The 15637-nt window shown below is 49.9% G+C and overlaps 1 protein-coding gene across 2 annotated transcripts in view; it reads left to right on the forward strand.

The window, feature by feature from the left end:
• Positions 1–353: 353 nt before the first annotated feature.
• Atp2b2 (ATPase plasma membrane Ca2+ transporting 2) overlaps positions 354–15637 on the forward strand; it is a 320698-nt gene continuing 305414 nt past the window's right edge. The window contains exon 1 of one of the 2 annotated variants that reach the window (XM_075983151.1): positions 354–369. The gene's annotated coding sequence lies outside the window, so the exon portion shown is untranslated. Of the gene's footprint in view, positions 370–541; positions 635–15637 lie in introns of those variants that run through there. The other variant, XM_075983148.1, reaches the window with a different exon arrangement.

Raw genomic sequence — 15637 nt, forward strand, 5'->3', positions numbered from 1 at the left:
TGCCTGGGGTTTTCAACTTGCTTCTCTGACTGGGGCCCCTTGTCCTGGACTCCTCCAGGCCCTAAAGGGGCCACAACAGAAGCTGGGGGCCAACCATTGTCCTTGCTAGAAGTGTCAGAGAGCCCAGGACTAAAATCCCCAAGGTTGACCCCGACAATCCCCCTCCAAAGCTAGCCTCCCCGCAGACTCTCTCCACCCTCTTACCCACATCACCCACGGATTTCCTTGAGGGGGGCTCTCTGCCCCACGTGGAAAGAGGGGAAAGGGAAGTGTTTAGGGGCTCTCTGTGGGGTGCCTGGGGAAGGAGCTGTGGGCAGCAGAGATGGAGCTGGTACCCTGGAAGGGAGAGAGTCTTCATAGCCCACCAGAGTGAGTGGCCCAATGAGCGAGGGGGGGCGCTGTCCGAGTCGAGTTCGGGGGGGGGGGCAGAGGGGAGAGGGGGAGGAGGGAGCGGGAGGAGGGAGCAGCGGGCGGAGCGCAGTGCAGCGGCAGCGGCGGGAGCTCGGACGGGCGCGGGGCGCAGAGGCGGCGGCGGCGGCGGGGACGCAGGGCCGGGCCGGGCCGGGCACGCAGCAGGGGCGGCGGCAGCGGCAACGGCAGCGGCGGCGGCATCGTCGCCCCAGAGCGGGCGCAGGTGAGGGTCGGCGGGACCGGGCCGGGGCCTCTCTTCCTTGTTGGCCGCAAGGGTTCTGCCTCCTTCCCCGCGGCTTCTTCCGTTTCGCCCGGGGACCCCGCGGCCTCGGCTGCAGTCAGAGCTTGTCCGGGGGGCCGGGTGTCCGCGGTGTCAGCGGTGACCTTGAGCGGGCACCCGGCAGCGGGCGCGGCGCGGGGAGGGGGCGCACAAACTTTCCGAGCTGGGGGCGTCCAGAGCGCGGAGACCCCCATCAGCCTGCTTCTCAGATATTCCCGGACTCCTGCACCTGGTTTCCCCTCAGTATGGGGTGGGGGGGCTGTGCTCGGGCAGCCCGGTGTCTTTGTACCGGGATGCTTTCTGAGCTGTGGACAGGGACTAGGGCTGGGGGCTTCTCTCCCCAAAAGTGGCTTCCCAGTGTGCGGGAGGGCTCTCTGCTTTAAGCTCTGTGCATCTTGGGCCTCACCTTTTCTGGGCGTCCTCCATCTGCCCACAGCTCTTCCCCAAGCTCGCATGGGTCCCCCACCTGGTGACAGGAGAGCTCCAAAGCTCGGAAGCCCAAGCCATTCCTTACTAGAGCTGCAGTTTGGGTTTGGGTTTTCAGCCCCACCACACAAGCTGTTTGTGAAAGTGGCCTTGTGCAGGTTTGCCTTGGGCCCTCACGATGGACCACTGTGTTTCTGGACACCTGGGTTCACCCTGGGCCTGGTCACTCCAGAGAAAAGGATATTTTGGCCATAGGGGGTGCCCTTGTTCTAGGAACACGGCCTCCTGGATCATTACCCTTGGAAAAGGGACATGAGGCCCAGAGAGGGTGAGCCAGCCTCAAGGTCACACAGCCAGAAGATGGAGAACTAGGCTTTCTTTTCAGGATTTATTTGGTTCCTATGAAAGAAGGTTCTGGATCTGAAATGCCCTGCTTCTTACTAGCCCTGGAACTCTGACAAATCTCTCTCTCTCTCTCTCTCTCTCTCTCTCTCTCTCTCTCTCTCTCTCTCAATTTCCTTATAATAGCTACATCATTACGTCTGTTTGGCAGCTAACTGAGCCAATATTCTTCATTTTTGCCACAATGCTTAGTTCATGGTCTGTGACCAACCCACCTACCCTTGGTATGGCTCCATTCTGTGCTTCAACTGATAATAGATAAAGCTGTTAGCCTGGTTCCCTCCTTCCACTTCTGGCCCCTAGGTTGAGGTGGGCTCTCCCCCCAAGTCACTGTGACCTGGTAGGGACAAGGCTTGCTGGGCCTATGTCTCTGTATCCTCTTCAGTGAAAGTGAAAAGCCAGCAGCATCCTCAGGAGCCTCTGTAGCCTCTTAACAGTGCCGTGGTTTCCTGCAGCCTCCAAGGAGAAATCAATACTGAGTCCCAACTGGGACAGGCAGTTGGGTCCTGCAATGACAGGAGAAACAAACTCCTGCTCCCCAGTAGTGAGCACAGGATCACCCCTGCATCTGTCCCACTCTTCTTCCATCCCCAGTGGTACTGACTGCAAGGGCTGGGGCTAGGAACTGGGGCTCACTCTCCCACTCAGGTAAACAACCTTGTTTTCTGCCTAACACATAGTTGAAGTCCCTCACAGCTTCCAGCAAGGCAATCCCTGCCAGATGCCAATCACCTCCCAGACCTGGAGACACATTCATTCATTTGATTTTATTAACTACATGCTAAGCACTCCTTAGTGTACCAGGGGCACATTGGTAAATGAAATAGACCTGTTCCCAGCCATCGAGGTTGGGAATAGCTTCTCATCTAAACTGATACACTGGAGAGTAAGCCATAATAGCACCACGGCCAGGCATCAACCAAGAAGGCTCATCCACACTGGGATATGGGCTGTCCAGCCTGTGGTGCTGTCCGCATGCCAGTGTCTAGAGACAGCTGTTAATACCTCTCGCTGGGCTCTGTGCTAAAGACTTTGGGTCATCTTCTGATTTATCCCTCACAAAGCCTCAAGGTCAGTATTACCCTATATACGCAGCTGGTTAGAAATGGATTTGGGACCGTTTTACTCTGTAACTGCTCTGCTCTGCTACCCCCCAGAGATGAGGGATGCCAGAGCCTGAGGTGCTCACATCCCTCTCAAAGACACTATCGGTTGGCTGCCAGCCAACATCTGGCCTGGGGTTGCGGGGAGATGAGATGTGGTGTAATCAGAGGCAGCTTCCTGGAGGAGAGGATCTTTGAGTGGGACCTTGATGGGTGATTTAAGAGGTTGGCAGACTATGGACGTTGGTGGGGAGCTGTGGAGGAGGCATTTCAGACCCAGATTGCTAAGACAAAACGGTGGGGCACGCAGACTATTTGGAGACATCAATCCCAAAGTAGGCCCAGGACAAGTCTCAGATGTGGAACAGCAGAAGCTGTTGGAGGTTCAGTCTCAGCATGGTGTGCAATGGCCTATGACACAGTATGGATTTCAGAAGGACTTGCAAAGCCTTGACAATGCTGTGTTTGGGAAGCAGAGAGACATAGGGGAGGAGAAGATGCTGTATTGGAGGAACAGGGAGAGAAAATCAATTCAACAGGGTTTCCGACCAACAGGGCTTTTCTTTCACCAGATCCATACCATGGCCTGCCTGCAAGGTCCTGCAGTAGTCAGTGGGCGATACAGAATCACTGCAGATGAAAAGGGCTGTATCAGTAGCAGTGCAGAGGCTTCCCCCAATCAGACTAACTGCCAAGAAGAGAAATACTAACCTAGCAGGGGCTCAGGGCTTTTAGCAATGTACTTCGCAAATAAGAAATCTGAGCACTTTAAATTGTCTTGCCCATTTGTTAAATCCCATACAAACCGCTTTAACTCCCCTGCTTTGTGTTAACCTCAGTTGCCATATGACTCTGAGACTAATAAAATGCATTTAATATAACTTATTTCTTGAACTCTTTGGGAATTCTGGTTTGCCTCTGCCCCCCGCCCCAGCTAAGTGAATATGGCCATCGGGAGCCAAAAGGAGCATCGGGGTTCACTGGGGCCTTCGGAAAATCAGAATAAAAAGATGTTGGAAGCAGGAGAGCATCTGATGTAAAGGAAGGTGGGGGCAGGTGTGTGTGTGTGCGTGTGTGTGCGTGCACGTGTATGTGTGTAGTGTTACCTGCTAAACCATCTCAGTCAGTCCTACAATTCTTATCAACTGCAGAGGCCCACAGTTTTGTTTTGGATTGGATCCAAAAATTATGTAGCTGATCCTGGGCAGGAGTTGGGGAGAAATGGGAGGTAGAAAAAAAGGGGGAAAGACAGATAGGAAAAAGATTTTTTTTAAAAAAAAGAGCTTAGTCCTCAGTTCCAACACTGCTTTACAAACACCACATACACACACAATTTAAAAGTAAATGAAAGCCCTGCCAGGTGCCCACAGCTGCCTGAGACAGTTCCTGGTGTTCATCGGTTATACCCTCCCAACGACACTGTGGACCAGGTGACACTGTCCCTGACTGAACTCTCTCCAGGTGTGGTTAGCCAACAGGTAAGGAGAAGGCTGTTAGTAAAAGTAAAGTTTGTAGCTGGAGGTCCCGAGAGGTGGGAGCCTTGTGCCAGGCAGGACACTCAGGAAAGAACCACTGGTCAGGAAGTCAAACATGGCTGTGGGTAAGGAGCCAGGGCTTTGCTGTGGCCTGCCTGAGAAGGCAGGGTGGGCTCAAGTGCCCAGTTGGGGCTATTTCAGTAGGTATAAGGGATGTTCCTAAGTTCTCTGGCCCCTGGCCCCAGGCTGACAAGGGCAAGGGAGTCCTGGGCCAGAGAATACAGTTTCATGAAGGATGCGGCTGGGCATCCAGGCTCTGAACTGGTTCATTTGCTGTCTTTCTCTCCAGGCTCAACAAGGCCCAAAGAGGTCAGAAGCATAAAATATAGAAATCAAAAACCAGCTATTAAAATCCATAAGGACAGATGTGGAAACTGAGATTCAGAATATTTGAGTAGCTGCCCAGATCCCTCCAAAGGGTGTGCTGGGTGGAAGGCTGGCTGGGCCCTCATAAATATATTTTTTCCCAATTTGTACAACAGTTTGAGGAATGGCAGAAGACAGAAATAGAACCCCACCCTACCCCCAACTACATGCCCCAGGTCTCCAGGTTAACATTTCTGGCTTCAGCCGTCTCAGATGAGAAATATTCAGGGAAAAAAATTGCATCTGTGCTGAACTTGTACAGGCTTTTCTCCTTGTCATTATTCCCCAGACAACAGAGTGACAACTATTTACATATTATTTGCATACCAGGAGGTATTACAGGTGGAGCCATCTAAAGGGAACAGGAGGAGGGTGTGTGGGTGGTGGTGGGGGTCTATGTAAATATTACACAGTATTACATGAGGGCCTTGGGCATCTACAGATCTCTGCATGGTAAACTGTCCTGGATACCAAGCGACAACGGTGCAAGTTTCCTTTCTGATGGCACAGAAGTGGAGTTAGAGAGTAGGGCTGGGACAGGCAGAGGGGAGTCCAGGATGAGCCTTCTGAGACAGACTTCTTCCCTCTTGAGACTAGAAAGGACACCAGCCTCTTTCTCAAGGACCAATTAGGGAAGATTCTGTCTTCCATAGGGCAGGCCTAAGATCAGAGGGACCTGCTGTGGAGTTTCTTTACACAAAAGGATCCCTTGTGATGTGACTCCTTCGTTAGCTCCGACACAGGATGCTTCATTAGCTCAAACACAGGATCGTGCTAGGTCAGGCATCTTGACAAGTTTAAGACTGGGGTGCCCCTATCTTTCCTCCTCAGAGAGCTCTTGACTCAAGAAACAGGAAGCAGAAGAAAGGCATGGTAGTGGGGAGACACTAAGAAAGAGGCATCCGTCCTTGCCCCAACCCAGGAGCTATTATAACTACTGCAGCCTATCTTCCGGGCAGGGCTCAGGAGACTGGCCCCCTTCCTTATCCAGAAAGCAAAAGAGGAACTGAAGGCGGCTGGAGAGGCGGCTCAGTGGGTAAAATGTTTGTAATATGAGCCCAAGGGCCTGAGTTCAGATCCCAGCACCACGTTAAAGTCAGTGCCAGTGGTGCACATCTGTAACTTCAGTGCTGGAAAACAGAGACCAGTAGATCCCCAGCTCACTGGCAGCCAGTCTAGTGGAGACAGTGCGCTCAGGTTCAGTGAAGAGACCCTGTCTCAAGCCCTAGTGTGCAGAACAATAGAAGAAAACACCAGAATGACTGCTGGCTTCCATGTGTACACAGACACACACACACACACACAAGAAATAAATAGCACTTAAGACAGGACCATCCCTTATAGCAGGCTCAGCTTGATAAAATGACGGTGGAGGTGGTTGGACATGGCCAAGGCAGAGCAGGTCAGGTTAGCGTCCCTGCACTGAGAGAAGTGGACACTCAGGCATGTCTGTTTCTATGTCTTTATGTCTCTCTGCTAGAAGGTGAGTCAGATCAGTGAGTAGATGCACAGAAGGTGTTCATGGGTAGTTCTTCCACATGCAAAGCCGCAGTAGGTTTTGTTCCTCTATGACTTTGTCTCTCCATAGGCAGTGTCCCCTGCTGTCTCTCTTCAGTTTATCTGTATAATCTTACAGGCATCTCAGTGCACACTTCCCCACCCCAGCCCTGTGTTTTCCCTCCAGATGTTTGGCTTCTAGTTGCCTCACTGTTACCGAGTTTATCAAACTAGAGAGTTCTGGGCAGAGTCAGGCAGAGGCATGGGGGTTGGGGATCTGGGCTGGAAAGAGTACAGTAAACCCCAAATCTTGTCTCACGTGACTAGGGAACCATGCCCAAAGAAGGTGGATCCTGGCTGTGATTCTGTATGTATTTTTTCCTCTTTTCAAAATAAAAGTAGTTCTGTCTTCCCCTAGATATAGAGATGTTATGTAAGAATTATGTAAAATTCAAATGGTATCAAAAAGTATAAAGAAGAAAGTAAAACTCAGATGAAATGTTGTGAAACAAAGCTCGCTCCTGTTAACATTCTGTCAAATGTCCTTCCAGAAGGTTCTCCATGACTGATAAGTTTGTGGAGGAATACTGTATTTCTGGAGCCTTTCTCTCTCTCAGTCATAGAGCTTGGATGGCTTGCATATCAATAGATACATCTCTACCTCATCTTTTATGAGCGACCCAGCCACCATCGTTTTCTCTCTTTTCACTATCACAAGTAGCATTGTCATGAGAATCTCTTGAACCCCTGAGCACAGGTCCAGGCATCCTAAGGACACATTCACAAAAGTGAGGCCAGCGAATCTTCCAAACACATCTGGGGCAAAAGAACAGAAGAAAGCCACAAGATGACTGGATAGAGAAAACATCTCTGACATACGGGCTATTTGTGAAGGTCTGTAGGAAGGAGGATAGAGGGAGGTCATGGCTAGGTGTAGACAGTGGAGCATGGGAAGAGCCAAGACCTGGGCTTAGAGCTCCTCTGCTGTTTCAGGTGAGACACCCTGCAGGCAAAGGTGAGCGTGATGACAGTCTCACTCTCCGGGCACCCAGGCAGTCACATAAACTGTCTTATATGTGGCTTCCTTTGAGCTTTTATACTGCTCTATGAAGAAGGCTCGCTCCGTCCCTGCTCTACAGAGGAGTCCCTGAGAAAAGGACAGAAGGCATCTCCTTGTCTTGTCAAGTTCTCCCACACCATCAAGCTAACCCATTCTTGTGTCTCATTGTCAGATAATGGGTCACATGGCCATGCCTAAACCAGTCACCACCAAGAGAATGGATCAGAAAAGCCTAAATAGACCAGGTCCCATGTCTGAGTCAGTGGCCACCAGACCATACTCCAAGCAGTTAGGGCTCTGCCAACCAGAAGGATACAGGGAGCAGGCTGAGGGGGCAGTACCCAGAAACTATCCACTGTGAACTCAAGTGCACAGAAGTGGAATGGGGAGAGGGATTCTTGTGATCTTCAAAGACTAGCACAAGGCCAGGGCAATGAATAAACTATGTTGACTAGTTGATTAGTTATTGGTTGATTAATTGGTTAAAATGTATCAGTAGCTATTATTCCTTCTAATTCTAATATTCGGGAGTCTCTGGGCACCAGATGCACTGATGCTATGCCAACCAGAGAGGGTAGCTCAGCCCTTACAGAGACTGTAGACACAGTGTTGACTACAGAGATGTCGCAATACAAGGGTGTCTGAAGGGTGTGGCACCGGATTGACTCTAAAGCAGACAAGGCCTCCTAGGAAGTGGCCATATCCGTAGGTGCCAGAGACATTGGAGGTGGCCCCCAGGTACAGGAGCAGAGATGTGTGGCGAACAAGAGGCTGTGAGGGTGGCAGAGTCGGAAGTGAGCTCTCCTCTCTTGAGGGCCGGCAGTGTCCAGGGCACCATCACAGCTTTCCACCCTCAGGTTGTAGATAAAGAAGCTGATGCTCAGAGAGCAAGGTGACTTGCCCATCATCAAGAGCAGGAAGATGCTAGTCCTAGTTTAGAATATGGTTCTGTTCTAGAGAGTTGTGGGAAGTGATGAGCATGGTAGCCCCACTCAAGGCCAGTGGGTGGTGAACTGTGAGTGAGCAAAGGGGGGCCTGGAAACTGTCAGGAGAGCCTAGAAAATGTCTGATTTGGTGAAAAGCCTGATGGGAGAGGCACCTACAGCAGGATCCAAGGTAGGCTTACGGAGCTGTGGTCATTAGAACTGAACCTCACTTTCAATCCTTGCTGTGCCAACCAGCTGTGTGACTCTGGACGGGATACATCCCTTCTCTGTTCCCAGTTTCATCATCTGTAGAAGGATTATGCTTAAACGTGTGCTCGGGTCCAGCATGTTCTGGAGATTTAGGAAACGGGATAGTTGTTATCATCACCCAAGGGTGCTATTTTTCAATCAGGTAATGGGAATTCCTTGTGCCGGTGTCCTGGCCTCCCTTCAGCCTTGGTTATCACCACCTTCACCACCTTGGTTCTGTTCCTCCCAGGTTGACTTTCTAGTCCCTACCTATGACAGGAGGGTTGGTCTGGAGGTTTGCTGGCAGTAGCCTCTGCTCTGGAGCCCATGCTGTATCGGCTAGGAAGGAGAGGCTACCATGAGTGTGGGGCTCAAAATTGAATGTGTACCTGGGACACCTTTGAAGGAGCTAAATGTAAGGGCAGGGGTGAGGGTAGGCAGAAGAGCAGCCAGAGAAAGCTGAGCTCTGGCTAGGACCGGACAGTGATGATCAGGGCCAGGAAAGCCAGAAGGGTCCAGAGGTGATCAACAGTAACCAAAGGTGCTAGCAAGACTTGAGAAAAGCAGTGCCTGCTGAGAGAGAGAGAGAGAGAGAGAGAGAGAGAGAGAGAGAGAGAGAGAGAGAGAATATAAAAAATAAAAATAAAAACCATGGCCCCTCATAGATGTTTGGTGTCAGGGTGGATAGGTAGGACTTTGAAGACCGTGTTAAAAGCTTTGAAAGTGAATTTCCCCCAAGTTTTTCAGGAATGGTGGAGACTGTGCCGGAGCACATGCCTGTGAAATCCCCTTGTGTTCTATTTCTGGGGCCAAGGTTTTATAACCAGAGTCAGAAATCGCGTGGAAGTGTGTGGGCGGCTGACCCTGGACAGCTTCCACAGTAGAGAGGAGGGGAGGGTATTTTTATCTGCAAACACGGAGCCATGGAGGATGAGGCCAGGAGGAGGCTGATTGCCGCCCTGAGTGTCTCACCCACTGCCGTGTTAAGATGCAAACTGTCTTTGACAGAAGTTAAGGGAGCTCCTTGCTCAGAGTGGGTAGCAAGATCAGGAGTGGAACCAGGGAACGTGTCTTCTAGTCGAGCATGCTGGAACTCGATCTGCAGATGGGTTCTGAGAGCCTCCTGGCTCTGCAAGACAGACCAGCCATTAACATGCGTCAGACCAGCTTGTGTGTGTCCATTATTACCTGTGACTTTGTAGTCTACAGGTCAGCACACCACCAAAGGCCTTCCTGGTCTCTCTCACTGTGGCTTGTTTGTTTGTCTGGACTGCCAAGCCTGTGAAGATGATTCTGCAGAGCCTGGTGATTTCCTGTATGGTGGGGTGTGCTGGCTCCAGGCCTGACTATGGTGACCTTAGCTGAGGCTGCTTGTCTCTTCTTCATGCAGTGTCTCATCCCTCAGGAACTAGCCTGTCTTCATTTGCACAGTGGCAGCAGAGTTAGAGTCCCAGGCTCAGAATTAGCTCCACATCAAGCCTTAGTATGTCATCAGGGAGCCACACCACCTCAACATTCAAGGAACAGGCAAGAGAAGTTCCAAAGTCCCACTGGACAGGGCGTGAATACTGAAGGCCTTGGAGGCCTTCAGTCCTAGAACTATCGACATTGTCCCTGACCTCAGGGGATGCCGGTATGGAAGCCACCCCCTTAAACTCTTGGTTGTGCCCACAGGTCTCTGACAATGCAGAGTTCTTCAGAAGAATCTAAAGGGAAGAAAGTTTTCCTCATTGGACTGGCAGGTGTTTGGGGTTTTGTTTTTGGTGTGCATGCGTGTGTGTGTGTGTGTGTATGAGAGAGAGAGAGAGAGAGAGAGAGAGAGAGAGAGAGAGAGACAGAGAGACAGAGAGAGACAGAGAGACAGAGAGACAGAGAGAGACATAGAGAGAGGGAGAGAGACAGAGAGAGAGAGTTGGGCACTGACTGCGAAGCAGTTTCCACACTAAGGATCATTATTCAGGGACAAATAGGCGGTATCTATTTGGATTAACCCCTAATGTGAACTAAACAACAGTGGCATGCCCATTTAATAGAATACTACCCAGTAATGAAAAGAACAGACTATTGGTATATACTTCAACCTAGGTGAATCTCAAAGAGTAAAAACACTCCAAACTGTTTCCTACTGCTAGATTTCATTTTTGTTAGTGCTAACCAGATGGCATGAGAATAGATTTGGTGATCGCAAAAGCTGGGGACTGAGGATTGGGGAGAGGGGCAGACTAAGGACTGGCGGCAGGGAATCTCATGAGGAGAGTGTGGGACCTTGATGGTGGTTCTGCAGAGGTGGCAGGAGAACACTGCTCTGAGCTACACAGACATGTGCTCTGATAGACACAGGGAGCAGGGGCCTGGGCAATAGCAACATCACCTTGTGGCCATGTCAGTTTTGGGTTTTGATGTTATCCATGGTCTTCTCTGTTCATTTCCTTGCAGCCCCTATAGATATATAATTATTGCCAAAAAAAAAGTTTAAAATAAACGCACGTGTGCTCTGGCCTGGCAGGTGCACTGGGTAGTGCCTGAGGCAGAGAACTAGGCATCTCACGCAGGTGGCCTTTGAACAGCACTGAGCACAATCTGAACACACTAACTTACTGAGCACTTAGTGAGTACCTACTGTATGCTGGTTGCTGTGCTAGGCTCTGGAGGTGTAGCCATGGGCAGCACATAGCACAATCCTGGCCTGTAGAGTTTGCATCCTAATTACTGCCACACAAGAAGCTGGTTCTGCCCTGTATCCCCCAGAGAAATTCCACAGGACTGAAAAAGATAGGGACCAATCTGTGTCTCACCATTAAAAAGGTTTCACCTGAAGGTTGCATTCTCATGGGAAAAGGACAAGAAGCCAAACCTCGCATCCAATACATGATTTGCATAAAAATGAACAAAAGGTCAGAGTGAACTAAATGAAGGGCTAAGCTATGGCATGTGCCTGGCCACCTATTCAGTTGATTTTCTTCACTAGAACCTAAGTCCCCCAGGGTGAGGAGCTCTGCCCATTCAGTCCCTGTGGTACCCTCACACTGGAGCAAGCCAGGCACATGGGAGATGGTCAGATACCTGCTGGAGAGGGGTGCACAAACCCAGTTTACAGATTGGCATGTGGTCCTTCACAGGGGCATCATGGTTTGCTACTGTAAAGGGCTGTGAAATGTGGATTAAATGCTCATGTCCGTGAGGACACCAGATACTGTGTCTGTTAACTTTGTCACCAGGAGTGTATTTCCCATCCCAGATCTGAAAACTTTGTGTTTGGGGCTGGAGAGGTGGCTCAGAATTGAGTGCTTACTAAGTTATTAAAGCCAATTGGCGTTCAGTCCCATGCCGAGCCCGTCCTGCAATTCTGAAGCCACACACTGATAGGTGGATGGAAGCCTTAGTCTGTTTGGGGTCACATGGTCTCAAGAAAGGACCAGTTAGACGTAGTCACCCAGGTGCCCAAGGAAGCCTTTGGAGGCTGGTAGGTGACTTCACTTCTCTCAGTCTCTGCTGGGCCTGTTCTTCCCCTACCACATGCCTTGTCCTCAGGTGAGGGTGGCTTCTGCCACTGTCTTCAGTGTCTGACGTGCGCGCCATCATCACAGACCAGGACAGATCCTCAGAACAACTGCAGAGTTAACATGAACAGAAGGGGTTTTGTTTTTTACGATGCTAACGGTTGCCTTCCCAGTCCTGAGAATACTTGGGTAGCACTTGGCATTTGAGCTAGGAGGAGCAAGTGTGACCATCGCTATTAAACCACTATGAGTTTATTTTCTCTTGTGGCAGGGAGTGGTAACAAACCGTAACCAGGATGTTAAGGATTCTCCCAGCTTAGTGAGTCTCCTTTGAAAGATCCACACCTGTGCTCCCCCTCTTCCTTCTGTTATATTTGGGGGTAGGGAAGGCAAAAAAGAAAAAAGATCTTAGACTTGATAATGATATCTTTTAATTATTTTACACTTATTTATTTAATCATTTTGTGTGTGGTACACACGCGGAGGTCAGAGGATAACTTGGGGGAGTCAGTTCTCTGCCCGCCATGTGGGTTCCAGGAAGAAACTCAGGTCCACAGGTCTTTACCCACTGAGCATCATTGCTGGCCATTTTCTGATAAACTCTGGGGCCGGAGAGATGCCGCAGCAGACTGTAAACTGTTCTTACAGAGTACCTGGATTCAATTCCCAGCACCCACATGGGGGTTAACCATCTGTCACTCCATATCCAGAGGATTCACTGCCCTCTTCTGCTGTCTGTCTACACTAGTCAGGCATGTCGTGCACAGACTCACATGCAGGCAAAGCACCCATGTGTGTAAAAGTAAACTTTTAAAAAGGTTCAACATAGCTTATTCACCCACTCACTCATTACTTCATGCATCCGCTCAGTCATCATGCCTGCCGCTGATCCTGAGCACTTGGTTCTCCTGAGCCTGCAGGTGGGTAAGAAGAACAGTTTTCCCAGTGTGGCCTGGGAGGGCGGGGCAGGAACCTGTGTCCCAGGACTCACACAAACCATCCACGACGATGACACTGGAAGATGTTCTGGGGTTTGTAAAGAGAATTATTGCAGACCTGGTGACCCCCCCAGGGAGAGCATGGCCAGCAGCTGCGATCGTGACCTTGACATGCCCCATCATCTGTTTCTCACTGGGTCCTTAATGTACATTTTTTTAAAAAGCCTGCTATAGAAAAAAAGACTGCAGAGCCAGATGACTTCTCTGCAGCGGGCGCTCTCCAGTGCCAGTAGAGCAGAAATTAATGAATGACGCTTGGGAAAGAAGCAGGGAATGAGATAGCAGCCATGCTAACACTGCCAAGGCAGCCCCCAGTACTGGCATCTGCGAGCCCGCTCTGCCCGCCCTCTGAGTGGAAAGCAGAATCTTGTTGGCTCAAGTTTGCTTGCCAACTCAAGGCTTAGTGTCTTATAAAAATACACCTATTTTGAATTAATAAAAAAATGCCCCCAACTCTCAAAATAGGATCCATCCAAGTTTTACTCTCGGAGCCAGCTAGTGGCACACAGTAAGGTTGTATAAACTGGGTTTAAACCTTGGTCTATGTAATAAGTATTAATTTGGTCTCTGCTCTTCAGCTTTCCCAGCTGTAAAGCAGGGAATGAATGGTTGGAGTTTTAGGTGATCTGTATAGAAAATGCCCTACCCTTTTTGTTGATAGTAAGCTCCTTATTGATAGAGCAAGTCAACATGCACACATGCACACACACACATACACATGCATGCACACATGCAACACTCTGAAAGACTGTTATTTTTGAGCAGAGTATCCAGGCACGAAGGTTCAGGGGTGAGTTGCTGTATGAGCTGGGGTATGCTCCCTACCCTGGCTCTCTGGTTTGAGGTGCAAGAGGTTGGAATCACCATCCCCTGACTCAGTGTTCAGGTCTGGAGCAGAGGAAAACAAAACATTCTCTGCTCATTGATTTCTCCTGGAAGCTCCCAACTACAGGCACACAGTGACCCTGGAGACCTCTGCAGGCCCTTGATACTGAGCCTGAGTGGTGTGAACTTGGCCTATGTTCAGTGCAGTGTGTGTCTTGAGAGTAGCCATTTGTCTTCGTGGCACCCTAAGTTTTGCTCCTCCTGGTGTGCTGCAGGCACAGTGAAGCTTGTGTTGGGACAGAAGTATCTCTCGTGGGTTACAGCAAAACAGGCTGGGGGAGACCCTGAGGTGTTCCAGTGGAGCTGGTGGGCACTGAGGACCACTGCTGGGTCAGCTTCAGTGTCCAGGCCCTCTCATAGACACACAGGCATCCTGTTTGGCTCCCCTGCTCTAGCTACTGGACCACACAGTCTAGAAACCAGCAAGAGGAAGAGCCTACCATGGTATTCCTGGGGACCCACTACATGGGACTTGTGGCCTGGAATCCTTCTTCTTTGGTGTGGTTCTCTGTGTGGTTATTATGACTGTAACTCTGTAGTTAAGGGGGGTAGAATTTCCCCCACACCAAATTGCAAATGAGATTCTTGGGGTTCTAGAGCACCGAAAAACTTCCAGAAGCCACACAACAAGCAAATGGCTGGATCAGGGTTTCCCCAGTGCCTATGTTAACATTTGTGTTCTAAAAAGATGTGTTCTAGCTTGGTATGGTGATGTATGCCTGCAGAGGCAGAAGGATTGCTGTAGTTCCCAGGTCAGCCTGGGCCACATACCTAGATCCTATCTCAAAGGGAAGGAAGAGAGGGGGAGAGAAGGAGAGGAAGGAAGCGAGGGAGGGAAGGAAGGAGGGAGAGAAGGAGGGGGAGAGGACAGGGCTTGGGGAGATGGCTCAGTGGATAAAGTGTTTGTTGCACTAATGTGAGGGCTTGAGTTCACATCCCCAGCACCCACATAAAAAGCCAAATGGGCGTGGCAGTCACCTGTAACCCAGGGGTGATCAGCAGGAGCTGGGGGTCTCTGAGGCAAACTGGCCAGCCAGAGTAGCTGAATTGGCAAATTCAGGGCTTATTGAGAGATCCTGCCTCAGTAATAAAGTGAAGAACTGTGAAGGAAGACACCGGATGTCAGCTTCTGGCTCCCACGTGGCAACTGATGGGTGGGCTTTTCTTTCTTTCTTTCTTTCTTTCTTTCTTTCTTTCTTTCTTTCTTTCTTTCTTTCTTCTTAATTTAGAAATTGTTGAATAGACTTTATTGGTTAAGCATCCCTAATCTAAAAATTTAAAATCCAAAATGCTTTGAAATCCAAACCTTTTGGACATCATGTTGGCACCTAAGAACATTTCAAAGTTTGGAGGGGAGTTTTTTTGTTTTGTTTTGTTGGTTTTTATGTTTGTCTGGTTGGTTGGTTGGTTGGTTGGTTGGTTGGTTGGTTGGTTGGTTGGTTGGTTTTGTGTTTTGGTCTTTTGAATTACATAACCAGATAATGTGTCCTGCCCATAAGTGAATTCTTTTCATCTAGGGGCCAAACTTCCCTTCCTTCCTTATGCCTCTGTTCAGGACTTGTTCACTCAGGCAGGCCCTGTATCCACCAAAGCCACTGTCCCCAGCTTCACTCCCTTTAATCATCAGAAAAGAGAGCACAGAGTCCCTGCAGCTCTCCAGTGAGTGAGTGACGAGGGCAAAGACAAGCAGCCTCAGTTTGCTCTCCTGTTAAATGGTTAGTAGTGCTTTTGCAGAGCTCGGGGGAGATGTGGAGAGTCATGCCTGTGTCTAATTTTTCTCCATCTGCCTCTCAGTCACCCTGGCCATTCTGTCAGGTGCACATGATAAGGAACCAGGAGCTGGAAGGATGCTGTGGTTTGAATGCTGTATTCTTGCTCTTAGAGACCTCCTTTAAGGGTCCAGTCTGCCCATCTCAGATTATGAACAAAGTCACTAGGACCTGGGCCCCCTCGGTGCCTCTTCACAGTTGACTGGAGCCTGGTACTCTCTTGATGTGCT

This window comes from Microtus pennsylvanicus, chromosome 8, assembly GCF_037038515.1.
Source record: "Microtus pennsylvanicus isolate mMicPen1 chromosome 8, mMicPen1.hap1, whole genome shotgun sequence".
Taxonomy (NCBI): Eukaryota; Metazoa; Chordata; class Mammalia; order Rodentia; family Cricetidae; genus Microtus; species Microtus pennsylvanicus.